The sequence below is a fragment of the Schistocerca piceifrons genome, chromosome X (genome assembly GCF_021461385.2).
Source record: "Schistocerca piceifrons isolate TAMUIC-IGC-003096 chromosome X, iqSchPice1.1, whole genome shotgun sequence".
In the NCBI taxonomy this organism is placed as follows: domain Eukaryota; kingdom Metazoa; phylum Arthropoda; class Insecta; order Orthoptera; family Acrididae; genus Schistocerca; species Schistocerca piceifrons.
The window spans coordinates 130,767,997-130,773,117 of NC_060149.1; the positions used below are offsets into that span (position 1 = coordinate 130,767,997).

Here is a 5,121-nt window from a genome sequence, read left to right on the forward strand (position 1 = left end):
CTTCAGATATAGAAACACGCCTGCCAACTTTCATTAATCTCGCACAATTCTTTTTTCTGTCAGTGTAGAAACTTGACGTTAATTTTAACTTTCGCATAGGCTTAAAAGGGATTTATTATAACAGAGCCATCCGATGTTCCAGGGGTGTACCATATACATGCATGCAAATACACTTCTGGAAATTGAAATAAGAACACCGTGAATTCATTGTCCCAGGAAGGGGAAACTTTATTGACACATTCCTGGGGTCAGATACATCACATGATCACACTGACAGAACCACAGGCACATAGACACAGGCAACAGAGCATGCACAATGTCGGCACTAGTACAGTGTATATCCACCTTTCGCAGCAATGCAGGCTGCTATTCTCCCATGGAGACGATCGTAGAGATGCTGGATGTAGTCCTGTGGAACGGCTTGCCATGCCATTTCCACCTGGCGCCTCAGTTGGACCAGCGTTCGTGCTGGACGTGCAGACCGCGTGAGACGACGCTTCATCCAGTCCCAAACATGCTCAATGGGGGACAGATCCGGAGATCTTGCTGGCCAGGGTAGTTGACTTACACCTTCTAGAGCACGTTGGGTGGCACGGGATACATGCGGACGTGCATTGTCCTGTTGGAACAGCAAGTTCCCTTGCCGGTCTAGGAATGGTAGAACGACGGGTTCGATGACGGTTTGGATGTACCGTGCACTATTCAGTGTCCCCTCGACGATCACCAGTGGTGTACGGCCAGTGTAGGAGATCGCTTCCCACACCATGATGCCAGGTGTTGGCCCTGTGTGCCTCGGTCGTATGCAGTCCTGATTGTGGCGCTCACCTGCACGGCGCCAAACACGCATACGACCATCATTGGCACCAAGGCAGAAGCGACTCTCATCGCTGAAGACGACACGTCTCCATTCGTCCCTCCATTCACGCCTGTTGCGACACCACTGGAGGCGGGCTGCACGATGTTGGGGCGTGAGCGGAAGACGGCGTAACGGTGTGCGGGACCGTAGCCCAGCTTCATGGAGACGGTTGCGAATGGTCCTCGCCGATACCCCAGGAGCAACAGTGTCCCTAATTTACTGGGAAGTGGCGGTGCGGTCCCCTACGGCACTGCGTAGGATCCGACGGTCTTGGCGTGCATCCGTGCGTCGCTGCGGTCCGGTCCCAGGTCGACGGGCACGTGCACCTTCCGCCGACCACTGGCGACAACATCGATGTACTGTGGAGACCTCACGCCCCACGTGTTGAGCAATTCGGCGGTACGTCCACCCGGCCTCCAGCATGCCCACTATACGCCCTCGCTCAAAGTCCGTCAACTGCACATACGGTTCACGTCCACGCTGTCGCGGCATGCTACCAGTGTTAAAGACTGCGATGGAGCTCCGTATGCCACGGCAAACTGGCTGACACTGACGGCGGTGGTGCACAAATGCTGCGCAGCTAGCGCCATTCGACGGCCAACACCGCGGTTCCTGGTGTGTCCGCTGTGCCGTGCGTGTGATCCTTGCTTGTACAGCCCTCTCGCAGTGTCCGGAGCAAGTATGGTGGGTCTGACACACCGGTGTCAATGTGTTCTTTTTTCCATTTCCAGGAGTGTAGATAAATGACTTGGCGGACAGGGTGATCAACAATCGGCGGCTGTTTGCTGATGATGCTGTGGTGTACGGTAAGGTGTCGTAGTTGAGTGACTGTAGAGAGGTACAATACGACTTAGACAAAATTTGTAGTTGGTGTGATGAATGGCAGTTAGTTCTAAAGGTGGAAAAATCTAAGCTGAGTATGGTTGGGTAGGAAGAACAAAAATTTGACTTTCGGATACAGTATTACTAGTCTCCTACTTGACACCGTCAAGTTATTTAAGTACGAGTATCTGGGTGTAACGTTGCAAAGCGATATGAAATGGAACGACGATGTGAGAACTGTGGCAGAGAAGGGAGTTTATTGGGAGGATTTTAGGACAGAGCGGTCCACCTCTAAAGAAGACCGTATATAGGACGGTGCTGAGACCTATTCTTGAGTACTGCTCGAGTGTTTGTGATCCGTTCCAGGTCGGATTGAAGGAAGACATCGAAGCAGTTCAGAGACGGGCTGCTAGATTTGTTAGCGGTAGGTTCGAACAACATGTAAGTGTTCTGGAGATGCTTCGGGAACTCAAATGGGAATCCCTGGAGGGAAGGCGACATTCTTTTCGAGGAATACTACTGAGAAAATTTAGAGAACCGGCATTTGAAGCTGACTGCAGGGCGATTCTACTGCCACAGACACACATTGATCGTTAGGGCTCATTCGGATGCATATAGATAGTCGTTTTTCTCTCGTTCTATTTACGTGTTGAGCAGGAAAGAAAATGACTCGTAGTAGTACGGGGTGCCCTCCGCCACGCTCGTTAACGTGGACTGCGGAGTATCGATGAAGATGCACAACATGTGGAGTTTGTCCTTACAGACTCCATCTATCCAGACATACTCTTCGTCTTTGCATACACACAAATCGACAAGAAATTGGACACCCTCACAGCATTTCCCACGTTGCATATCAACCTGGAAGTCAGAAACGTGTTTAACTGTTTCACCAGCTGAGAATTAAGAGATAATGGAGCGGTCTTTCTGATGCCTAGATGTCACAACAAAGAACTTTTTTTACTTGCTTTTAATTTGCAGCTTTTAGTTAGAAATATATGTCAAATTTTTATTGATTTTGCTGCATTTTGACAATTTTTAAATCATGCTTTTATTGTCTCCAGGCGCTATAAAATAGATGATAGCTATTCAAAATTCAGCCTCTAACGATCTCGTAGTCAACGTGATGCTGAACTTTAATCTTTTTTTCGCTTATTCAAGAACAAGAGATGTTTTAAACGAACTACAAATAACAATTGAGGTGGTAATCTTAAATATGTCGAATGTGCTGTTGGCAGGTTGTAGCAATTGGAGGAAAAGGAGGGGGGGGGTAGGAGGAGATGAAGCGAAATCTTCCTTTGTTTTATAGGAACCACTGTGTATAAAGACGTATTATCCCTTACCACGTATTGTGTAAGATTGGTGTGGCAGACGTTTCCATACCTAACACAAATACTTTGGTGACCGTAAGTGTAATTTGCATCAATCTGAAAGCTTGGGAGACCAAAGATGTGTAAATATCATTAAGCGAGACACGCACGCTGTATTTTTCAAACCTACGAAGAATAAGAGATCTTTCATTGGGCTCTATGCGTAAAAGAATAAAAACAGAACCATCGTTGACTTAATGCTCGCTCTTTCTTTATATCCCCCGCCCCCTCTTTCTCTCCCTCCCTCTGTCTCCCTGTCTCACTCCCAACTAAGCCACACTATTTCATCTTATTAAGTAAACTTTCAAAGAGATTCGTAGACAGCAGGAGTCTGATTGCGTAACTTGTATTTCCTATGAACAACAACTCGAAGGTGATCGAAATAAGCTTTAACAGCATCGAAATGCATTAAAATAAATCACGAAATTAATGGACCTGTGTATTTGTGCCCGGTATCAGTTAGATTCAAATAAATAACGTGCTTCGAATCTGTTGCGTCTTTAACAGTCAGTTGGAATATAAAAAGCACTCCGTCTTCAGGCCACAAGTGGCCCATCGGGACCATCTGACCGCCGTGTCATACTCACGTGAGAATGCGGATAGGAGGGACGTGTGGTCAGTACACCGCTCTCCCGGTCCTTGAGATGGTTTTCTTTGACCGGAGCCGCTACTATTCGGTCGAGTAGCTTCTCAATTGGCATCACGAGGCTGAGTGCACCCCGAAAAATGGCAACAGCGCATGGCGGCCTGGATGGTCACCCATCCAAGTGCCGGCCACGCCCGACAGCGCTTAACTTCGGTGATCTCACGGGAACCGGTGTATCCACTGCGGCAAGGCCGTTGCCCCAGTTGGAATATAAGATGTCCATAAATTCCCGGTATCATTTCAAAATATCGTAACTTTAGAGACAGAGCATGGTGATTTGTTGTAAAACGTTTAGCAGCTCTCAGAGACTTTTTTCTGTTATATGAGAATTTCAGTGTGTGCCATACTCGTCGCTCGCAGAACATTAAGACGATAATCGAGTTCTGCCTATGTGCGGAGAACCATTGAAGCATCCGCAGTTCTGATTGCTTCATTGATTGGAGCACTAACGGTAGCAACTGCCTGGTGTTGTGCACTCCGATCCTTGACGCAACCCCACAGCAAGAAATCTAATGGTGTGACATCAGGGGAGCTTGTGGACCACGCGATAGGACCATCGCGATTAACCCACCTCTCAGGAAATGAGTCATTCAGCACATCCCATACATTCAAACTGCAGTGTGGGGGTGCACCATCATACTGAAAGATGATGAATGCCAGCAACTCTCCGATCTGTGGTAGAAGAAACTGTTCGAGCTTGTGAACATGATTTTACACTGTTTGCCCTTTTAAAATTTTGAACTATCTCATTTTGGTGGTTCTGACGATGGTGTCCCCCCATACTAGGGTGGCGTAGTACCGCTAGCGCAGATTAGTATCCTGCTTTCCAGACGACACATTGCGCCCTCTCAGGCTTTGCCGCCATTCTCATGCACTCCATGCCAAATCTGCAAAAATGCGAGACACCATCTATCGAACATAGATAGAACGAAAATATCGCTTAAGCCTGTATCCCGCTGTAAATGCTGCCCGTGTCGAAGTTTATTAACAAGGGTGGAAGGGGAAGGGATATGTTTGGATTGAAGCCTAGGGAACCATGATTGCACCGGGGTGTGCACCTTTTCGTCCGAAAGATATCGACGGCCATGAATTTCTTTCCTCACGGCTCCAACAATATGGAAATCGCTTGGGGAGAGATCGGGACTGTATGGAGGATGTGTAAGAGGCAGCGAGCGGAGGCAGGGATACTACAATACACGGTAGGGGTCACGCGGAGCGGGCTGCGAGCTGTGACGTCACCGCGAACCCTCTCGCCGGGCCGCATTGCATTAAAACTTATAGGTACACGGCGCACACTTGTTTCACTCACTCGCACGTATGAACGTAATCGAGATTATCTGTGTTCGCTTTTGTTATTACTATTGAGTTTTTTACTAGTTAGACTACATTTCTCTATGATCTGCGAAATGCTACTGTAAAGTTTCCGAAGG

The 5,121-nt window shown here is 47.9% G+C and overlaps 1 pseudogene; it reads right to left on the reverse strand.

The window, feature by feature from the left end:
- Positions 1-3,772: 3,772 nt before the first annotated feature.
- Positions 3,773-3,890, reverse strand: LOC124723531 (annotated as a pseudogene).
- Between the last annotated feature and the right edge of the window lie 1,231 nt (positions 3,891-5,121).